The sequence below is a fragment of the Epinephelus lanceolatus genome, chromosome 6, assembly GCF_041903045.1.
Source record: "Epinephelus lanceolatus isolate andai-2023 chromosome 6, ASM4190304v1, whole genome shotgun sequence".
Taxonomy (NCBI): domain Eukaryota; kingdom Metazoa; phylum Chordata; class Actinopteri; order Perciformes; family Serranidae; genus Epinephelus; species Epinephelus lanceolatus.
In genome coordinates this window covers 36,944,441-36,968,844 of record NC_135739.1, presented here as the reverse complement: position 1 = coordinate 36,968,844, position 24,404 = coordinate 36,944,441, and the positions used below count along the sequence as shown (strand labels likewise).

Below are 24,404 nucleotides of genomic sequence, written 5' to 3'. Positions count from 1 at the left end.
TTTGATTTAATGCAGTCATGCTTTCTGCAGAATATTCCCCAATAACGCAATCTTGTTATCATTTCCCTTACAAGCAAACATCAAACATTCCATAGAGGCATTTTCATTAGCAAAGGGCATCGTAAATTTTCCCCATCAGTGTTTCTCCTGATAAAAAAAGGCCATGATTAAGGGAGTTATGTCAAAGCGCCTTTGTGCAAATTAAAAATTCCTTTAATGCTGCAATATTATTATTCAACTGCTCCACAGAGAGTGGAGTAATCTAATTTTCACTTATTCCAAAGGGTTTCAGGGTTTAAAACGTGCCTCCTTGTCTCACAGGGATTCATACAAATCCCCTCACATCTGGTGACGCCAACAAACAACAGAGACACTGATGCGTTAGGTTTGGGGTGTTACAGGAAGTCAGCTGGCAGTAAAGCAGTTGGCTTGTGGATGCAAGTTTGCAGGTTTGAATCCAACCATCCTGTTTGTCCAATCAAATGGTTGGTTACCTTGCAAACAACACCTTTATTTGCATGGAATTAAATCAACTTTTGTAGCATCTCTTTCTCCACACCACAAGCTTGGTTTGAATTGTGAGGTATCAGATTACCATTTGTGCAAAACACACACAGCATCAAACACAGAGTGAAAAGAAGGCATACAGTAAAAGGCTTTAAAAGTGACATGACATGGTTTTTTGTGCACATGTCCAGGGGAGGGACTTTTAAAAGATAAATGTTTAAGAAAAAAAATATAAGTGGCCCCTCCTTCCAGTGTTCTGTCCCTGTAGACTCTGACCAGTTGCAAATGCTGCCACAGTCTTACAATGGCAGTTGTGGACGCTTTGAAGTGGGGCCGAAATGGACTCATGCGGGTTCAGCAGACCACGGAAAAAGCAGCAGAGAGACGCCGAGGCCGAGGCTGACTGGCAGCTTGCTTTGCTCCTTATATTTGTTTCAACTTCAGGGAGTAAAAGCGGGGTGAAATGAAAAGACCAAGGCACCTCAGGAAAGAGGGGCAGGAGAAAGAACACTGCCAGCAAATAAGTGTGAACCCTGCCCAGGCTGCCTCAATTCAGCAAAACATGACTAACTGAAGCTGCAGCTGCTGCATGTTCAGTTGTTTTAATAGACAGAGATGGTGTTTCGAGCATCATAGAGCAAGCACTGTACATTTGAAAGGTGAGTGCATGAAAGTGTTGCCCTGCAGAGCACAGTGGCTGTGGTTACACTGAATCAGAGGCATGTTGGTTTTAAGTGGATTCCAGCAGTGACCCGTGTTTTAGGCAGGAAAAAATATCAATACATCCACCAAAAAGTTTTGATTCACTCAGGCAGAATAATCCTTTTCTTCAAGGCTCATTCATATTCTCAGTATGTTCAAATGATTTACTTTCCACCAAAACATGGGTAAATACAAAGCTTTTATCTGCAGCTGCCAACCTGCAGCTTGTCAGCAAAGATGTGCATTGGTCTCTGTGTAATCAATTAGCGTCAGCCTCTCCACTTGAACATAAAGACAGTTAGGGCTACCACCATGACAAATACCCACAGCATGATACTCAAAACCTAGTGTATTGTCCAAATGCCTATGTTGTCCTTACGATTATTGCAGTTGTACGCCTCCTCCAACCAGTCAAATCAGATTTTACATCCATGTCTATCAAGACTCATATGTAGTAGACAATGCTTCAAACATGGATGTTTCAGCAAAAAAGCTACAAATTCTACAATGTGAATGCTACACACACATCTTCAACCCAGCAGCACAGAAGATCTATACAGTCAGCACAGTTTATAGGTTTACACCCAAGATTAAATGTTTCCCCTTCCTTTCCTGAGTTATGTTGTTGAGTAATGGCCATAGAAATGTGTTTACCGTACATCATGATGTCACAGTAAAGATGACCTTAGACCTCTTGGATATAAAATCCCATCACTTTATCATTATGTCCTATTAAACTTATCGTGAAATGTTGTCATCATTAGCGTATAAATTTTAGAGTTATGACTAAAAAAACGTGAGGTCACAGTGACCTTGACCTTTGACCACAAAAATCTAGACAGTTCATTGTTGAGTCCACATGAACGTTTGTGCCAAATTTGATGAAATTCCCTCAAAGCATTCTTAATATGTCGCGCTCGCGAGACAGGACAGACAGACAAACGGATGAAGGCAAGGATGGAAATACACTCCTAAACGGACAAACATAATGACCCTGGCCGTGGCTGTTACTGGGGCATTGTTGAGTCCGCATAAACATTTGTGCCAAATTTGCTGAAATTCCCTCAAAGCTTTCTAGACATGTCATGTTTGCAAGAACGGGACAGACAGACAAACGGATGAACACAAGGACTGAAATACATCCCTAATCAGATAAAACATAATGACCCCAGCCACGGCTGTCACCAGAGCATTGGCATAAAAAACTTTTGTTAACAGCTATCACTTTGTAGAGACATGAAACTGAGAAAATCAGCAATTCTTTACTTGAGCAGTTGAATCCTACATGCGGAATATACTTTACATACATCCTGCCAATTGACTTATTAATTTATAGACTTATTATTTCAGGACATAAGCGTGGTCATGTATGTACTTTAAGTTTTACACAGTCATCTGTTGTAGCAGAGGCATTCTGGAGCTCAAAGGTCTTTCTCATGCAAAAATATATAAAAAAGTTAATCTCTTCATTTTGAATGTTTGTGCCTGGTCTTCTTAAAAACCATGCTACCTCTCCAATTCCATCCTTTCTGCCTGCCTGATATAAGTGGACAGCTATCAGAAACATACCCTGCAGCACTCCCTCTCTGTCAGCAAATGCTCTGACACACCGCCAAAGTTAGACTGGGCCTTGCTCGCACTCTTGACACTCACGCTTTCATTCATGCATGCACTCACGCTGGTACAACCATGCTCAGACAGCTCTCTTGAACTTACACGGAGTATAAAACAGGGCCGGCTGGCAGTGATACGCACTGATACAGGCTTTGCTTTGCCAGGCGAAGTTACTGTAATTGGAGTGCCTTTCAAAGCCTCAGCTTCTCGAGGAAGAATAGTATCAAAGCTGACAGCATTTGCTGGATTTCTCTTTGCCGAGCTCACGGGCCGATGCGCCGCTCTCAGCCACGCAACTACCAACCAACTCTGCTTCACACTGAAATTGTTTTTTTTCTTTACCTCCAGCATCACTTGGAGTGAGTCAGAGTGAGTAGCTAGCTTGACTCAGTTTGTCAAAGAAACTGACAATTTTAAGCTAAACAGCTGAAATACCCCAGTGGAACAGGTGCATGCATTTCATATGTGCACGTGCCAAAGTATCAGAATACTGACTCAGTCTCATCATTCTTTCCTAGTCGTTTCCTGTTGTGATCTTGCTTTATGTCCTAAAATGCTTTAATGGACTTTTAAATGAGAACTATTTTCTCACTTTCAAGTATAAATGAGGTTGTTATATAAGTGCTTTCATGTAAAAAGATGCACACTATCAGGCTTGCCAGCTGAATGAAATGGAATAGAAGCATTAAGTTCTTATTACATGGAAATTTAAAGCAACATCAAACCACACTACACCCAACTCTGGCTTACCTGGTCAATTTATTTTGAAAAGACTGAAAGTACTAGTAATTAACATCCTGACAAACAAACACTAATGACAGCTCTTCATTAATGACCAAACAATACTGTTACCCATTATGTAAACCAATGCTCCTGAAACTTTGGGGTTAAGGAGCAGAAACCTCTGGTGGGTCACCACATGACAGGACTGCTAATATGACTTAATGAGGTCTAAGGACATGACTAACTTTCTGTATGGACTCTGAGCCAAAAAAGCTCAGGAATTCACAAGATGCACAAAACTGGTGTGCATGAGTAACTTCACTTTCTTCTTCTTTTATTCTTTTGTTGCTGATAAGCTTCAGTAGTGGTAAGGTAGCTTTCTTTAGTCCTCAAAGGTAAATCTGGTGACTCTTGACTGCGCAATAGCACAATTTATAATAGCAATTATAAATCAGTGACAATAGCACTGTGTCAAAACATGCATGAATTTTAATGAGGCCAGCTCATTAGCACAGCCGGGGTCTTAACCTTTGCTGCATGCAGTGTCCTCACAATTGTTGAGACGCAGAACAAAATGATTGTTCCCAAATTAACTTTAATTCAACAAGCTTACAGATGAATTATGCAAAAGTGGACTTGTTGCATTGTAATCCATCGTCTCACCAGTGCTTATAGAACACCTGTTTACAGAGAAACAGAGGTAAAAGTGATACTTACATGAACTATATTTACTCAACAGCTGTGAGTGTGTCATGTAATATTTAGTTAAGAATAGAAAGCTTTTGAAAGTAGCCACCCAAATCATCTGCAAAACAGCATCTTTTCCAAGTATACAACTTTACAAGATGACATGATTCCATCATGGGAGCCACATGCAGCAGTGATCCTGTGTGTGCATGACATTACCGTGCGTATTTTCTATGAACTTTAATTACAGCTCAGATCCAAACACGAGAGGGTGATATTTTTATGTGTATGTGCCTCAAATCATCTGACGCCATCTCATTCTCTGCCTCTCTCCGTTCCATCTTTTCAATTACACACGTATCCTCCTACAGCTCCAGCTGTTACACTAAGGCGACTTAGCATGGTAACTATGGTAACTCACACCACCATACTGGACTTTTGCTGTCATCACCCTCATTATCATCGTTACCGCCATTGTGGCTGTTGAGATTGCCAGACCTCTCCCAATCTTCTGATCCTGGCCTGATTTGCATAATGTGAAGAATGGCGTTGATGCTGAGCGGGGACAAGCTGGCTGGGTTTCACGCCTGACTGAAAAATGATCACCAGATGTGAAGCTTGGTAATTGAAAAAAATGGAAACATGGTCACTGAAAAGGTGAGCGTGCATGTGTCTCTGCATGTGAGTTTGTCTTGTTTGGTCCCAGGAGTTTTTCCATCTCCTCCTGACTACCAGCATTGAAAGATATACTTTTTTTCTTCTACCTCTCTTGTAGGTGTGAGCAACTGCCTGTGTGTGTTTGCCCCAGATGACCTCAAGAAGTTTTCCCTCTCCACTTCCGGCTTCACACTTCACTGTCTCCCAGGGCGCTGTTATTGGCAGCCAGAGCCACAGGGAACAGTTGGGCTCGTAAGGAACAATGTACACCAGGTCTTATGTTTCCAATCTTGAAGCTAAGATTGGAGAGGTTAGGATATATGGTCACCAGGTGCATGTGTTTTCCATTTATCCTTCAGTCAATCGGGTACATTGTGACTGATATTGCTTTTATCAGAAGAAGCCTTAGCATGATGCTGAAAAATGTCAAGGGGGGAGACACTGAATGTATGCACACTAATTGTGACAATGAAACAGTTCCGACCAAACACAGTCTTCTCAAATCTCCCCTTGGGGCCAATGATTTATCACACGTGATACTTTGTAGAAGACTGGGATTACATGAGGGAATGCTTGGCATGCCGGTCTATATGCAGCACACATACAGCAGACGTGAGCGTGCCTAAATCTGATCCTACACATACTGTAAATAGACCATATTTCAGAGCTTGCGTAACAAAGTAAACTAAAGCTTCTATAGATGCCTGTTTACCTTGGTGACAATCCATACAATTTAATATTTTAGTGTCATTTTATATATAATATAAGTGAGAGTGCTTAACCTTCTTCTATTTGGCTCTCTTCTAATCTGAAGATAGTTGGTTTTGATATGATGACATCTCTGGGATAGGAATATGTACCTTTTTATCTTGTTTTCTCAGTTGTTGTTTTTTTTTTTTTTTTCGTTTTTACTCAGCCCTCTCTCTTGGCATATATCTCTGTGCCACCGGCAATATAAGGTCACCCAACACCCAGCAGGTGTTACTGTGTATTATTGGTGCTGCTGGGTAAGAAAAGAAGGGCTAAAAACACAGCAGCATACACAACACTGCTGCTGCAGAGTTTTCTGCAGGTATCATAAAAACAAAATGACAACCACTTCAGTGCCACCTAAATCTGACTTTACAACAATAAATAAAACCAAAACTGACAGCACTTTACTATAACAAAAAGTAACAAACACTTCTGAAATATAAAAAGGGACAGTATAATTCAGAGTGGAGAAAAAAAGCAAAAGCTTTCAAGCAAGAAAGCCCTCAGAAGACAGCAGATCAGACCCATTTAATGTTACTTTTTTTGTTTTGTTATAGCAATCATTGGGTAGATCACAGAGTGGATAGCAAAAGTGTAACCTGATTTTGGCACAAAGAGAAAGGTTATTGGTTGATCAAACTTAAAGGTCGGCTCCTGTTAGGAGCAAAACTGAGCACCGCAAAGGCTGTGCAATTACGACTGCATCCTTCCTAATAATCTTAATTACTCTGCCAACTAGTAGGGGTGTCTCTATTCTCCAAATCCATGATTTGATTCAATTATTGATTTAAACATTTTCTTTCCAGCACTGATAGCTATGCCAATGTTAGACTGTTGAGTCTTGATTTGTAAAGGGTTTTATGCCCTGCAAACAGTCATTTACTGAGCTAAGAAAGATGGTGAATGTGAGTGGTGGGGATAACATTACAGGACTAGTAAAAAGCTGACCAGCAATGGCAGAGAGAGAGAGAGCAGGACAACACAACATATTTTTACATCTCACTTGCTAAAGTAAGAGTTTATTTTGACCCTAACAGGATTGTTGATTATTTGAACAAAGGAAAGACTAACCAAGACAGCGTACACTAATCAGCCAAAACATTAAAATCACTGACAGATGAATTCAATAACAGTGATCTTGTTACAACATAATGTTCTGCTATGGAACCTTGGGTTCTTGCATTTATGTAGATGCCACTTGACACACACCATCCACCCAAACATCGCTGCAAACCAAGTATCCCCTCCTGATGGCAATGCCACTTTCTGATGGCAGTAGCTCCCCCAGCAGGACAATTCAACATGACCCACCACAAAAACTGCACAGGAATCATCTGAGGAATGTGATAAAGGGCTCAAGGCGTCGACCTAGCCTCCAAAGTCCCTAGATCCCAATCCTATCGATCATCTGTTGACAGAATCCACCTCCAACGCCCTAAATCCAGACTCCCAGGACACACCCAGTGGTCCTGTGTCTGTTCCTCAACAGGTCAGAGGTCCCACCGTGGATCAGACTTGGCTCTGACCTGTAAAGGCATTGACACAGGTCTCTGGAGTACTGGCACATCCCACGGATGCTCACATTTGTTGTTCACATAACTCATGGGTAATGCAAAATGTTACCACACCGCTGACTTTATCCAGTTATGTTGTTTCCTCCTTAACTCCAACTCTGGCAGAGGCAATGTCTCAAAGTACAGCTGCAGGCTACCAGTACATTTGCATTACTCTGTGTCATCTTTTAAGTGTTGGTGGGGGTGGAGAGAAAAAAAAATACTGGGAGAATTGCTGATCCTCACTTCAATTGATTTTTAATTTAGAATCAAAATCATGACACCCCTTACCAACTAGTGGTGGCGTAATGCCCCTGCTTACACACCCTGCACACTACAGTGCATTACAGTGCAACTCTACATTAAAGCCGGGTATGTTCACAAGTTAACCCTCTCTATATCTAGCAGGTCAGACTTATAACCTTGAACCTGTAGCAGTCTGTGCAGCAACACAGTCCCTACATACAAAAGCTGGTGTGGAGATTTCTGGCTCTCAAGATCATGACTGTGCACCCCACATTTTGGGTCTAAATGAGAAACAATTTATTAATCCTGGGGGAGTAAATATGCACTTTATGTCAAATTTGCTATTAGTTTTCTCAGGATGTGCTGGTCCAAGCAAGTGGACAGATGGTGTAACACAAAGGAGCAGCTACTAACCTGGACATAAAAGGGATAAAAAGCAATGCAGCTTCAAACTATGCGCTGCCAAATGTCCAATATCAGTCAAAGTACATTCAGTCCAAGAATGCCAAGTCGATACCTGTGGAAAACAATCCTCTCAAACTGTCTCTGTAACAAGGAACTTCTCAGTAGAGTGTCCGCAGACTTTGAAAAGTACTATCTGCTTGACATCACACACTCACTGAAGATGCAGAGCTCTTTATTCCTTTATCATTTCAGCTGGCTTTGTAATACAGAGGCAGCCATCTTCACAGTGCTTACTTTAGATACTAGATGTCTTGTTTTTAGAATGAAACCCCTCAAATGTTGTTTCAGAGGCCTTTCCAAAGCAGCACGGATCATTTCTTGGGGCAGGGAGTTGGTTTTCTTTATCCTTCTTTAATGCTGACCACTCATGTCCCTTTCTTTTCTTTTTTCCCCTGGACATTTAACGTAATTTACTCAAAACTAAACCCCTTTCCCATACCATCTCTCTGTAACTTCCCAGGTCTTTTCCCCCATGTATAAAAACCATCCGATACATTTTAAGTATCTATGAGAAAAACTCTGAAGTAACCTGACTTCTAATTAACACCCATGAGAAAAACCCTACTCACTCACCTTACTTTCCCCATTAGTTCACAACAGTTATCTTGATCATTAGCCACCTATTTTATGCAGAGTACCTCCCTATCATCCCAGAAGTGCTTCTCTGTCAAACTATAACCCTCGGTTCCTGCAGCATGGGTGATGTATGGAGGCAGTTAATACCCCAACCTGTGAAGAACATTGTGGCCATCCCATTCTAAAGAGCACATTATTTCTGATACGACTGCCTGACTTGCCCTGATGAGGCTTGTTCTGATGGATGGACCCAGGCATACTGAAAGTTTTGGCAATGAGACAGGGGGGCAGGGAACTGCATTAGCTGTGGACAACTTTGTCATTAGGTAACAGTTCAAAGTACAGTTCAAAACAAATGAGCTCTAAGAGGTATGACAGAGAGGGACTCGTTAGTCATAAATGGGTGTAATGGGGGTCCAAGTGGTTTTCAATCTGGCTTTGGGGCATTAATTCCTCTCCTGCATAAGGAGACTGTCTGCCAGGTTGGACTTTGACAGGAAACAAAATCCATCTGATAGTTGCAGAATTACAAAGCTCAAAACCAACACAGTTTACTCAACTGTTTTAACAAACAACGCACCAATATGGTAACATTAAAAAAACTGGTGGTGTCCCAAGCCCAACTGCAGGATCGAGCTCATGGCCCATCCATGCATTTTGTCATGGTTAATATTAGCTGTAAAAAGCCAGATACATCTCTGACAATTGAACTAAAGTCTGCATTGCCCTCTAACTCTGGAACCATCTTCTAGCGGTGTGTTCAGACAAAAACTAAAACAAATTTTCACCTTCCCTCATCTGTGTAAATTGGACCATTTGTGCAGTCCTTGCTGATTCTTCCCTCACAACCAATTGTGCAGGCATTAGGTGTAAGCTAACTAGCGATGTTAGCGACCATGTTTATCAGAGTGAGACTGTGTGTGTGTTTCTGCTCAGTTTAGCCCCTAACTGATCTCAATGTTCGCAAGGACCTGCTGTCAACTTCCTCTTTTTTCAAGTCTCTGGACATTTATGAAGTTGACTCCGAAGTACTTTTGTTCAAGTTGACACATTCAGTCAATTTGTGTTTAATTGTGTCTTTGAATTTACTTTGCATGCAATTACAGACAAAGTTGCAAAAATTCTGCCAGAATCTATCATTGCCTTCATTTCCATTTTTTTTACCGATCATGAGACATATTTGATAGCATTTAATTTTCATTCATTATTTTCATCTTTTATCATTTATATACAGGATAAACTAACAGATTATGCATTTACACTCACTGGCCACTTTATTAAGTACACCTTGTTTGTACTGTGTTGGATCCCCTTTTGCCTTCAGAACAGCCTCAATTTCTTCGTGGCATAGATCCAACAAGGTGCTGGAAACATTCCTCAGAGATTTTGGTCCATATTGACATGATACTCAGCAACAATACTCAGGTAGGCTGTGGTGTTTAAACGGTGCTAAAATTGGTACTAGGGGGCCAAAAGTGCGCCAAGAAAATATCCTCCACACCATTACACCACCAGCAGCCTGAACCCTTGATACAAGGCAGGATGGATCCATGCTTTCATATTGTTTACACCAAATTCTGACCCTACTAACTGAATGTCACAGCAAGTAGCAAGTCTCATCAGACCAGGAAACATTTTTCCAATCTTCTATTGTCCAGTTTTGGTCAGTGGCACCCGGTGTAGTCCCCTGCTGCTGTAGCCCATCTGTTTCAAGGTTCGATGTGTTGTTGGTTCAGAGATGGTCTTCTGCAGACCTTGGTTGTAATGAGGGATTATTTGAGTTACTGTTGCCTTTCTATCATCTGAAAACACTTTGGCTATTCTCCTCTGACCTCTGGCATCAACAACGGATTGTCGCCCAGAGAACTGCTGCTTACAGGATACTTTCTCTTTTTCAGACCATCCTCTATAAACCCTTAAGATGGTTGTGTGTATAATCCCAGTAGATCAGATTCAGTAGTTTCTGAAATTCGCAGATCAGCCCATCTGGCACCAACAACCATGCCACATTCAAATTCACTTAAATCACCTTTCTTCCCCATTCTGATGCTCGTATTGAACTTCAGCAGGTTGTCTTGACCGTGTCTACATGACTAAATGCAGAGTTGCTGCCACGTGATTGGCTGATTAGCTATTTGCTTTAACAAGCAGTTGAACAGGTGTACCTAATAAAGCGGCATGGAGTGAAAAGACGGACAGAGACACTGACCATACAGGCTAGTCCTTCATCCTCTATCACATCAGTCCCTCCTTTTTTCACCTTGTTTATCAATGCTGTCAAACATAAAAAAGTCAATTAGGAAAATACTCTGTTAATGCAACCTATAATTGCGTCCCATTTCAAACTGAACTTGCATTATCTGACGACAACTTAAGAGTGAAGAGTGAATAAACCACAGCGTGGTACAAAATAAATAATCAAGAGTTATATTTTCATTGACTTGGCCAAAGTGAGCTGTCGACAGGATGTAAAAAGGGTCGTGTGCTTATTCATTAATATGAGCAGATAAAATCCATTTTACAGCAGGCTGTGTGAGAGTGAATAATGTTCAAATACTGACGGCAGCACAAGCTGCCCAGTCAGTGGTTTAGTGGTATATCAGTTCTGATCAGGGACTCGTACCCATTTAAGACCAGGTCTACTTCATTCCTATTCCTCACCAGTTAGAATACTTTAAGGTTATCGTGTTTTTATGCAGAGAAAGTTGCACTGAGGAAAGTTAAAACCGCAAACACAGGAACTGTGTGTCCCTTCTATTTAAATACACCACCTTGCCCAACAACAGGTCAACATCCACACAGTACATCTACACTTCAAACGCAGAGCTTGTTTTTCAAGTTGGTCGAGGGCTCGATAACATTTCAACACAAATTCCACCCCAAGACCAAACAGATAAAAACTTTCTATCCAAACAGATATTCACTTTCATTTACTCAGCAATGGTTTCAGCTTGGATTATCTCTTTGCCTCAAAACACAACTTCTTACATTTCAGATGAGACCTGGGAGCTGTTCATGTAATCACAGTGTTCTACCGCTGGCCAGTGAGCAGTTCAGGCAGTCAAGGAAAACTACTGACTTATTGTGAAAAAGGAGTGTTGCTCCTCCTCTCACCTTCCCCACAGGGAGGGATTTGGACCAGGAACCTGTCAGTATCAAACCACTTCTCTAACCTGTATACTAAATATAACTGTTCACATTGATTAGAGGCTTAGCTCACTTTTTATTCTCCTTCTACAGTTGGCCTGAGCCTGTGGGCACATTTAACATTTTATTCTTACAAAATTTGCAATGCAAATACGTCTACGTCTTCAATCTATTACCCGTGATGTGATAAACACAAGAGACAAAATGGATTTGAAAAAAAAAAAATAAAAATTAAAAACCTCTTATTGCTTTCAGCATCAGCGGTGATATCTAGGCTACTTTAATTAGCAGGATCAGAAGCTGTATCAAGTACTCAGGGAAGGAGGGGGGTAAATGATGTGTGAGATGATTTTCTCATTTCTCCTACCTCAACTATACGTGTAGTATCTTCACTTAATAGACAAAGAAGAGTTGAATGGAGAAAGTTAAACAAATATAAAAGAGAGTCAAGGAAAAGGAGAAGATTAGGGATTGCTTTCATGAAGTGGAATGGGAGTTTAGAGTTAGATTGGAGTGAGGTGGAGGGATATAGCTGCCAAGTAATTATTATATCTTACAAAGCACTTACAAGCCACTTAACTGAGTTGGCCTTTTTCAATCCGTCTCTGAAATGAAAAAGCTTTTGTCCAGGGGTAGATGTTATACTCTTGTCCTTGAGGTTTAGACAAGCAGCTTGTGTCACTGTCATCAGAACAAGGCAGACTAGACAGATCCATCCTCATAAAGTGTTCCAGTGTTCAAGTGGGTGCTAGCATCCTGCTGCTGATCAGCTCTGCATGACACTTGCCTGGGGAACAGGCAACCCAGGACAACCCAGACGGGACAATTTAGTTTCATTTCTCCAATTGGATGTCAGTTAGCCTCATGTTGCGATAACGCAGGGCCGAAATGAACGAGGACAGGCTCTGCCAGATCTAAGAAATCGAATCAGAAACATCACTAGATTAGAGTGTGGTACGTAAAATAAAACATAAATCTCTCAGGTACTTTGCATGAGCATACTTCTACACTACAAAATCTATCTGTCATTCCTCAGACAGATTTTACCCTGTGTCCAGAATGATGCGTTTGTTCTGTAGATTTGCAAAAAAAACCCACCCTGTGGTAGCATGGAAGATGTTTTCCTGCCTAGTGAGGTAACAAAAAAAAAAAAGTCCTCAGCTGGCAGTATTTAATTGTGTCTCTGACTATGACAGCAGGACTTGCTCGGCCAGTGACAAAAGAAGAAAAGACCACACAAACTTCCCTTCCTGGCTAGAAGAGTTAATCAATATCACTTCCCTTGTTAGTCTGCAGAGAAGAACACAACACAGACAAATTATTTTTCACAAAATATTGGAAACATTATAGCAACACAGCCATGTGACCTCTGGGTAACTGCTCGATTTTAACATTTCATCGTTGAGGCTGCTGGCTCCCACTATTACAGCTATAGTCAAACATCTTTCCAGCCTTACAGCCCACTCAGGCAGTTATAGTATGTATAACGAGTTGCATATTTAATGCAGTTAGTGATATTCTTCATGGTTTTAATTACATCTGGGCTTCATTCTCGCAGGTCATTGGTATGTGAGGTGTGGGAGTGTGGCTTAAGACTGTGTCTGGTGTGGCAGGGCTCATTTCTAAAGGCGAATGAAAAGAACTAAATGAACTGATTCAAAATGGCTCTCTGCTGTTCACTGAACTGAGGTGGAGATTTCAAAGTTTTCAGCAATAGCTGCTGAGGTAAGTATCCGGGTGAAGGAAACATCCGAAGAAACTAGATTTATTGAAAACGTGGTTTAAATTTTGAGAAAAATCTACGCACTAATTATGTTTTGATGTGCTGAATCAAAGATGACTCACCTACTCGTGCAGAAATGTTGAGCCAAATCAAACTTGAGCGAGTATCTGAGCTGCTCATTTGAAAGCCCTCTGACAGTTCAGGAGCATTCGGAGTGTAATTATCCCTGCGCTCTTTGGCGCTCCTTTTTCTGTCTGATATTCACTTCATAATCCATTGATTTCATTATTTTGATCATTCTGATGGAAACACTTTGAAGTCTGTTATCATGAGGTGTGTGTGCAGTCGCTGCATAAATATCAAACTCACCAGGCTACTTCATACATGCAGCATGCATGCATGACATGGTCATTAGCTAGACAGCACTACTCATCACCTTAGTTTTAAGCATCAGACACGCCAAACTGACATCAAAGAACTTGGCCAAACAGGGATGAAGGCAGACTGTTGCTCTGCCCATCTTCCTGTGTCTTGGCCAAAAAGATGCACTTGAACACACCGCAGAGACTGCAGCCGACGGCGATCTAGCACATACGTTCTCAAATGCCTGAGAGGAAATAACTTTGCATACCAACAGGGGCTGAGGTCTGTTTTTGTCATTCAAAAAGGAAAACCAGAAGTAGGGCTGTGCCCGACTCAGAATTATGTCAGGAATATTAGATTTTTGTTGTTCAATAAGAATATTCAGAGATTCCTTCTTTTTTGTCAATATAAAGATTTTAAGTTTGAATGGAGTTCAGCGGGATGCTCCAAGTGTCAGCGGCATTCACATAATATAGTAAACAAGCCAACTGGGCTAACGACAATGGGAATTGTGCAACTTTTTTTTGCTGACACTAGATATCACACAAAAGCTAGAGACTGTGTCATATTAAGTTGCTGTGAGCTCCCTGGGCCTTGCAGTGAAAAGTTTGTCCTCCTCTGTGCAGCTGCATCATGTCCGCAGCTGCTTGTACCAAAGAGTAGCGTGGAAGTCAAGAGATGACATCAAAATCTGGAGACTTTTTGGTCCCCCAGAACACTAACTAGCAAAAAAAAAAAAAAATTGACTTAAAGCAATCTCAGTCAACTGAGGGGTCCCCATCTGATGATTCAAATCTCCTACTTTCAAGGGGCAGCACTAACCGGAAGACCTTCAGGACAGATTGAAGACGCCAGGAAGCACATTAACAACACAACCTGATGTTGAAGGAACAAAGGATATTTACTGTGTGCTTGCAAACAGTGACACAAAAAATTACAAACCATAACTACTAAAGAGCTCAATGGCCAAAAAAAAATAAAAATCAACAAAAATAACACGTTTGTTTCAATCTCATGCCCTCTTGACTTTAATCATTTGTAGGCTTTCCTCACCTCTGTTTCTCTTGGTGCGCACTAGGGCTGTAGCCTGGAAATCCAGACTCAAATCTGGAAAGATTTTGAGTCTGGCCCTCACCTATACACCCTTCCCACCCAAGGGGCGGCACTAACTGAAGCATTTCAAATGCTGCCGCACGCAATTGGATAGCACAATGGCCAATCAAAGCAAAAAACAAGGTGACGTATTCATTGCACTAAGCCCCATTTGTTTGCCAAACAGTGGGGCTAACTGATATATTATGCTTTTGTCGTATCACTCGGCAAAACAGCAGAAATGTCCTTCCTGGAAACGAAGGCTTCTAGAGGAGTCTTCTGTTCCTCTCTCAAGGAAAAAGATAAGTGTAGTTGGCTTAGCGTTTCTTCCAAAGCTAAACTGAATGGAGGTGGTCCTTCGGCAGCTGCCATCTTGGCTGTTTACTTTTCGACTCCTACGGCGCAGCGCTGTCCACATCATGTTACGCCCTCCCAGAGCCCACCTCTGTCAGACAGACTGATCTGATTGGTCTGATAGGCAATTCAGCGGGCTCTGCTCGTCGGGGCCGGAATCCTGTGCAGTGCAAATTAGAATTTGCTAGGGGCGGGCATCTGGATTTCCAGGTTACTAGGGCTGGGTATCGCCACTGATTTCCTGAAACGATTCGATTTCGATTCAATGGGTCCCGATTCCATTCGATTTCCAATTTGATTGATCCGTAATCGATTGGCCTGGAGATTTTTCAGTTACAACACCATTTTTTTCTAGTATGTGAAAGAGATTCTCAGAGAACTATAGTGTAACATTTACAAGGAATTATTTTTAAAAAAGAATAAATTCACAACATGAATAAAAATAAATATTTTATGACTACATATTGTTTCTAGAGCAGTAAGATCAATATCAATATCGGGTCACTCCAGTAAAGATCGATTTGAGTCAGATGAATCGATTATTTTAACCCAGCCCTGAGCTGCCAATCAGAGTGATTGCATTCACCGATGGGCTCTGCAGTCTCCGACGCCAAGTCAACCTGCTCAATCTGCTGAAAAAAGAGTGACCAGTTCCAACGGTGTGGGGCACACCGCAAAAACTAGGGTGACATACACTTAGTAATGACTTGACACCGACCAATGACTGACTGTCGGCTTGGTGTGTCGGGCCCTTACAACATTAGAATAATAACACGGTATACTGAAAAAATATTATTCATATATAGTTTTGAGGGATGTGTTAAATAATGTGGAAAAAAACTTGTCAATATGGAGCTCCTGCTTAGCATTTTAAGTGTGAGAATCATCTGGCCCATCAGCCAGAAGCATAATTACAGGGTCGTTCAAATCAGTACACCAGACCATAACATTAGCTCCATTCAGACCAATCAACAGCAATATTACCAGCATTGTTATCTGCAATAGCCCTCACCAAAGGCGATGATTATAAACATGATGGTGGCTGTATATTTTTCAGCTCTCAGATTACTCAGCAGCCAGATAACTCCCTATTTTCATCAAGACTTTATTCAAATTCTGACCACAGATGGCATTTGTATTCCTACTTGAGTTTTTGTTCAAGTAGTAAAATAAAGAGAGAAAAAAAAACATCTGAATCAAAAGAAGGCTCTATGTCAAACAAAATATTGGATGAACCCACAGCACCACCTTCATAATTAATGCAGTGAGCACCTTGAACTCGCAGCTCTGAATGCATTGCTGGCTCCTCTTGTATCACACTAGACTTCATCAATCATTTCAGGGCAACTTGTGATGAAAATCTTCAATTTATTTTATGTCGTTTATCAGCAAAGCGAAGGCTGGAGAAGCACTATTTAAAAAGGTGGTAAACAAAAAATAAAGAAAATTAACACACTCTCATTCGCCAGCCGTCATTTGACCAGCTGCACTGCATGACCCTGCATGAAAACTCTGGTTGATCCCAATTTATATTTCCAGTCTCTGGTTGTCATTAATGAGCGAAAGGATGGAGGTGAGCTGTGGTGAATAATTATGCGTATAAACCGAGCTATCGCGGCTCACAGCATCGGGCAATTTATCATCTTCAAGGGGGTGGTGGAGGGGAGTCAGTGGACCGCATCCCATCCCCCCTTATTAGCACACAATCAATGTTTAATAGCATGGCTAAAGAAGTATAGCAAGAAAAGGCCTTCACCATGAGTACAGTCCTCCTATGTCACTATGCATTAGCTAATACTATAATTCACTACTCTTCAGTTACAGCAAGTCAGGGATGACCCATTAGCCATCCATGCATGAACAAACAGATAGGATGCCTGTGCTGAAGGACTTTTGCATCAAACTAAAAACTGCTACTGTGGTTTAGAGGGTGTGTCAGAATCACACCATTGTTTCTAGAGACTGACTCAGACCCTTTTCCTGTCAAGCAGGAGGGGGATTATGTTGCCGACTGGGAGTGGAAAACCACTTTATTATGTAGAAAGCCGCACGCTCAAATTGTGCTTGGAATTTTAGCCACAGAATTTTTTTTATCAATCTGAGCTTTTGCTAAATAATCGAACCTGTCCCTTGAGAGTGCCGGGACATCAGCCAGGGATATCAGTTCCCCCACGTCAATGTTTTTTCAAGGAAGATTCAGCAAAAAATAAACGCCATTGTTAGGTTTCAAACTGGAACAGGATATGCAGCATGTTTTAAACAGCAGCCTCTTTCTTCACAGAAAATTCCGCCACAGGTCCCGGAGCACTTCAAAGCTCTCTGATAGTGGGGCTTATGAATATTTTAGTAACAGGTTACAATGTTAAGCTCTGAGGATGTGCTATCAAACTTCAAAACTGTACAACACCTAGGAGCTCCTAATGAATATACTGCAGTTAAATTAACGGTGACAGCATGGTGCAAGTCAGGCAATTAAATGTGACTAATATATCTATAAACACCAACTGTGAGATTTCATGGCTTTTCATTTTGTGTGACTCAAGTAACATCATCCCTTTATTTGGTATTATACTTTGTAGCCTTTTTATAAGCTGTACATTTCTTAACTTCTTTCTTCTAGTAAAACAAATTATTATAAGGGATGACAACAAATATTTCAACTATGCTGTGTTATTAATAATGACAGTTGCTCCCCTTAAATGCACCTAGCAGCCACATTAAACTGTTGTTGAACAGTTCAATTGCCAGAACAAACGTTGGCACTGCACTTTTCTGCAAACCATGGATTTGCTAAATTTTTATGTTACTATCTAGCAGATACCTCGAGGCATTATGTTTTAACAATGCTGTGGTTAATGTGTGGTTAGGTGTAGACATACAAATCACTTGGTTGTCATTAGGAAGAGATCATGATTTTGGCTTTAAATACCTGGTATAGAGTGCAAATTTCCTGCTTAAAAAACAGCAATGTCTCTGTAAAAAACAACTGCATTTCATGCTACTATCCCTGCTGCAATACCAGCAACAGGTTGCTATTAAGGCACCCGCATTTGGTGCCTTAAAAGCTGCTGGAAACACAGTTGCTAAATCACAACTGATTTTGTTGTTTGTTGGTCTCAAACACTGGTCTGCAATCGTCTATTGCATGGCAAGCATCTTGCCTAGGTGACACCTGGCATCCAGGTCAGGTCAGTCAGTGTGAGTAAAGCCTGTAAACCAGGGACTCTGTGCTTACCTGATCATTTCAGCACAACGATTACAACAACAAGCACCAGGTAGATGTCAATAATGAAGCCAAAAATGCTGATCACTGATACAGGATGAAGGGAAAACAGTACTGCGACATCACGAGTATCACATGGTAACGTTACAACAAATGCAATAATTGGATAGGACTACACAAGGAAACATATCTGTGACATGAACATTTGGAGGATCCATATTGATCAAAGACAGTTGGTAATTCACACGCACCTATTATATGTAAGCCAGACAGATATTCTCCTGCTCGTTACTGTGCACAGATGTAGGCTACTGTATGTACAGGCCTCAAGAGCCCTTCTGATGCCAGCAGACACATAGAAACCTCCTGGCAGTATGCGTTTTGCAGGCGCAAACATTTTTTGCACTTTGCCTGCATGTTTCACTTCCACTGCTACAACTCCATCTTGGTGGAAACACTGAATTATGTCCTATTACATAAAAGTTTCAGTAATTTTTTAAAAGTAATGTGTCGCTTAATTGACAGCATACTATTCCACTGCTCATTTGATCATTGCTGCAAAACTTCACCTCAGTAGATTTGCAACTTACCACAAGTCAGTTTATTTATGATAGTTAGTCCACTAGAATGGTTGCAATTGCAACTATACATAAAAATGGCTGCCGCTCTGGAGATGTTTGTCTCGGTAAACTAAGGTATATCAGTTTGTAGGTTTACTGGCTCTCAAAAACAACATTTTGAATAATAGTGTCAAGAATAAGAAATGTCACCACAGAAATGCCTGTGAATATTCTAACAACCTGGTTGTAAGGGAGCCACTTAGCCTGTGCAAGTTTGCCAAAATAAATTTGATCCTTCAGTCTTAGTGCATATGTCTTAACTTACATTAACAGTCAAAACACACTCACACAGACATTTTAACCTATTGTGATGTAGTTTTCATGTCTTTGGACCGTGGAGGAAAACCAAAGTATCTGCACGGCCTTAGCAAAGAACTTGGAAATCAAAAGAGTCAAGATTCAAACAATTTTGCTGTGACTTACAGAGGTATGATATAGTAATTAATATTCTTACAAAACTGGTTTCAAAACATAATTCTGCTCCATGTTTCATGCTGAAGCATATAAACTTTAAATCAGGTATATAATTATCATACGTTGTTTGTCATTCTCAAAGTTATTAATGGATTCCGATACTAAATACTGTGATTAAAACAGGAGACGCTTTGATACAGAATTTCCAAATTAGTCCATTTTTCATGCCACGTTTTTTTGCTGATGTTGTTGATACAGTACCTGAGGAAAAAGTGCTGTCAGCATAAAACAGAACCCTAGGCCATCATTCGCCTTCCTTTGCATATTGATCATTTTTTATTATAAATGTATGCAAAGCAATGTAAATATGTCAATAACCCTGCAGTGCCAGCTGTTTGTAGACAGTATCTCATTAGCTGCTAATTTCCGCTTTGGAAATGTGCATTTGTGTATCCAAGCAGAATCACACCAACGGCTTCCACATGAATCTGTTGGATTAAAGTGCACTGATTGTTCCGAGATATCCATCAGTCAGCACCTTCCTCATCTCCCAGAGCCGACAAACTACAAGTCAGTTCTCCACACTGCCAGTGACATTTAACCGATAAGTCTGCAGGCTGGCCAATCAGTGCTCCCATACAATTAGTCGGTTTTACATTAAACAGTTGGCTTTCCATGTTAGTTAGGGCCCCGACATCAAAACACTTAATCTACAAAGCAATTAGGAGGTTGCAAATTGAGTAAAGCTCTACAAGGAAGCTATGAAACTCATTAGGCAGTAGTGCAATATCAATTCAACACTGACCCTTTAATTAAAGAGAAAGAAGACAATAAAACAGGACACTGGTTTTAATTTAACTGTGAATTTCTCTGCAGAGGTAAGTAGAAATAATCCAAAGCATGAAACTTTATGCAAGAAAACAGAGAGGCAAACTCCCTATCCTTCCAGTGGACAAAAAGTGTGTATAAGTCAGTTGCGAAAGACTAATCATATTTTAACCCGTTTGAAATGTACCATGAATCACACACATTTGTCAATTCAAAAGAGAATTGTGAGAAATGCACAGTTTGTCAAAAAAACTTTAAGTACAAGACTGAAAATTCGTAATTGGAAAGACAACACAAGTTGCGCAGGTGATGTCATAACTTTCCCTCACTGAAGCTATGACGCCTGTGTGTATCATACTGGGATGTACTCACAGGAGTAACACGTCTTGCTTGTTCTTTTGCTTTTTATGTTGATAAAAAAGACCAGGGGTCGTTGAATAAAACACATCAGGAATAATAAGATTACATACAGTACAGGCCAAAAGTTTGGACACACCTTCTCATTCAATGCGTTTTCTTTATTTTCATGACTATTTACATTGTAGATTCTCACTGAAGGCATCAAAACTATGAATGAACACATGTGGAGTTATGTAACAAAAAAAGGTGAAATAACTGAAAACATGTTTTATATTCTAGTTTCTTCAAAATAGCCACCCTTTGCTCTGATTACTGCTTTGCACACTCTTGGCATTCTCTCGATGAGCTTCAAGAGGTAGTCACCTGAAATGGTTTCCACTTCACAGGTGTGCCTTATCAGGGTTAATTAGTGGAATTTCTTGCTTTATCAATGGGGTTGGGACCATCAGTTGTGTTGTGCAGAAGTCAGGTTAATACACAGCCGACAGCCCTATTGGACAACTGTTAAAATTCATATTATGGCAAGAACCAATCAGCTAACTAAAGAAAAACGAGTGGCCATCATTACTTTAAGAAATGAAGGTCAGTCAGTCCGGAAAATTGCAAAAACTTTAAATGTGTCCCCAAGTGGAGTCGCAAAAACCATCAAGCGCTACAACGAAACTGGCACACATGAGGACCGACCCAGGAAAGGAAGACCAAGAGTCACCTCTGCTTCTGAGGATAAGTTCATCCGAGTCACCAGCCTCAGAAATCGCAAGTTAACAGCAGCTCAGATCAGAGACCAGATGAATGCCACACAGAGTTCTAGCAGCAGACCCAGAACAACTGTTAAGAGGAGACTGCGCCAATCAGGCCTTCATGGTCAAATAGCTGCTAGGAAACCACTGCTAAGGAGAGGCAACAAGCAGAAGAGATTTGTTTGGGCCAAGAAACACAAGGAATGGACATTAGACCAGTGGAAATCTGTGCTTTGGTCTGATGAGTCCAAATTTGAGATATTTGGTTCCAACCGCCGTGTCTTTGTGAGACGCAGAAAAGGTGAACGGATGGATTCCACATGCCTGGTTCCCACTGTGAAGCATGGAGGAGGAGGTGTGATGGTGTCGGGGTGTTTTGCTGGTGACACTGTTGGGGATTTATTCAAAATTGAAGGCACACTGAACCAGCATGGCTACCACAGCATCCTGCAGCGACATGCCATCCCATCCGGTTTGCGTTTAGTTGGACGATCATTTATTTTTCAACAGGACAATGACCCCAAACACACCTCCAGGCTGTGTAAGGGCTATTTGACCAAGAAGGAGAGTGATGGAGTGCTGCGGCAGATGACCTGGCCTCCACAGTCACCGGACCTGAACCCAATCGAGATGGTTTGGGGTGAGCTGGACCGCAGAGTGAAGGCAAAGGGGCCAACAAGTGCTAAACACCTCTGGGAACTCCTTCAAGACTGTTGGAAAACCATTTCAGGTGACTCCCTCTTGAAGCTCATCGAGAGAATGCCAAGAGTGTGCAAAGCAGATATCAGAGCAAAGGGTGGCTATTTTGAAGAAACTAGAATATAAAACATGTTTTCAGTTATTTCACCTTTTTTTGTTAAGTACATAACTCCACATGTGTTCATTCATAGTTTTGATGCCTTCAGTGAGAATCTACAATGTAAATAGTCATGAAAATAAAGAAAACGCATTGAATGAGAAGGTGTGTCCAAACTTTTGGCCTGTACTGTATGTGCGTGGAACAAAGCTAAGTTACCTAGCAAGCTAGCTGGTGTTACTGAAATATACGAGAGGAGGGACATAGTTCACTAAAGGGGTTTCACACAAAAATAAATGGCACCACGACAAATTGCAACTTCTTTACTTGCAAAGTTATCTTTTATACTGACGAACATCATATGTGCAAATCATGGTAAAATTCAAATGGGATCAAAATGATTTGTCTCTTGCAGTTGACTACTGTGTATATTTTTTCCAAAACAAAAAGCCCCATGGGGTTACACCAGAAGGGGAGGGACTTGGCCTCTCTAGAAGACAGCAGGAAATAACTTCTACAGTTTATTTGTTCATTGATGAGCAGCACTTTCAGCTCAGCGAGTGCAATCTTAAGCAATCAGTATATAAATCCGCTGATCAGTTAATCAACCCACCAGCCTCCCTGCTTTACAGCCAGTCAAGAGTTCACTCACAGATCTGTGGCATGGGGGGGGTCACGCATTGCAGCCATCTTGTCTGGCTGATCTGAAATGTGCAGTAGCCGGAAGGTAATCCCTCATTGGGACTAATTATCCTGAGTCCCCGGTGAGATGGCAAATTAGACAAACTCCAAGGAGCACTAAGGATCAGACTGTAGCCACTGACGACATTCCAGCGGCTCATATCTACAACAGCTCTGCACCGTGGGAAGTTTAAAGTGATGTTTTAGAAGATCTGAAAAACAGAAAACATCCTCTGAGGAAGCCTGAAGTACAGAAGTGATAATAAAGTAACTTTCAACCACATTCAAGACAAAAATGTGACTTAATTGTTCAAAGAGATTGTACTGTTGTCCTGCTTGTGGCTTTGCTATGTCTGGTCTCAGAGCTCTTCGTTCACTTCCTCCCCTATTTCCTTTTTTGCTTCCTTCAAAGTCCATCACTTGTTGTGTTCCTTTCTTAAATTAGAACAGGATGGACTGAAGCGCTGCAAAAAAATTGCAAGCTTTGCAAGGTATTTAATCCTCTATTTTTAACCATTCACTGTTGTTAATAAACTGAGGTCAAAAGTTTTCATCGACTCACTGACCTGAGCAAGTTGCTGTATGTCACAAAAATAAAAGTGGTTTTGGACAAAAGTGCGTCTTTCTGTTTTTTGCAGTACAGTCAGGCAGCTCACTGCTCCACTGACCAGACTGTGCTACACTCAGGCCAGAGGTATTGTTCTCCCATTTCCCCCTCCATAAATTCTCCTTCCTGAAACCAACATATACTTCCGCTACACACACAGACAAACACACACACAGTTACTCACTGGCCAACTATATTAAATCTATCCCAGAATTCAAGAGAGAAGGAAGGGTGAGCAGAAATATTGACATTACACACATCCTGAGCATAATAGAAACAAGTCTACCCACAACAGTACTCACAGACCCCTACTTAACACACACTATATACACATTCTCACGGGATCTTGTTATGTGTACAGTATGTCCTGCCATATGCTGGTATTTGCTCAGCGTCCCGTGCGAGTACGACTTTCGACATCTTGTTTTATTCATGCTGCATAAATACCACATAACATAGATCTATTGATCTCAGTTGATTTATGGTAATACTCCAACATGTTGCAATGCTGGCTCACTTTCAGCATGTTTTGTTTCCCATCTGTTTGTATGGAACTTGTCTCTGGGTAAATATGACACCAAAGTGTGTGCCAAAATGGAAGAATGAAACATGCTTACTTTTGTTCTGTGCTGACTGAGAGAGAGTTTTTGACACCAAAGTGGAGTTCTTAAGCAAGATAGTACCAATCTGACAGATCAGGATAGTTTACATAGCCCTTGTTAGCCTCTCCATGACTTTATTCTCCATTCTCTATTGAAGCTAATGTGTTAAAAAGTTAGCATTACAGAGAAATCTAATATTCCTCTTAATACCTCATCAATGTCTGATTACGTGGAAATGATAAAGCCTCAGTTATACCTTCGCCTAGCTCCGTTCGCGGATTGCGCGCACACCTCAACAGAGCGCAAAGGCATTTATACTTGGCGAATACTGCAACGGAGAATGCACCAAGTCATCTAAGTTTTGAGCCATG

General features: G+C 41.1%; 1 protein-coding gene across 5 annotated transcripts in view; it reads right to left on the bottom strand.

The window, feature by feature from the left end:
* The window catches only part of LOC117246626 (carboxyl-terminal PDZ ligand of neuronal nitric oxide synthase protein-like), a 258,146-nt gene that overhangs the window by 204,603 nt on the left and 29,139 nt on the right, over nt 1-24,404 (bottom strand). The window contains exon 1 of one of the 5 annotated variants that reach the window (XM_078169028.1): nt 11,472-11,585. The exons of 3 other annotated variants lie outside the window; for them this stretch is intronic. The gene's annotated coding sequence lies outside the window, so the exon portion shown is untranslated. Of the gene's footprint in view, nt 1-11,471; nt 11,586-24,404 lie in introns of those variants that run through there. One more of the 5 variants, XM_078169030.1, reaches the window with a different exon arrangement.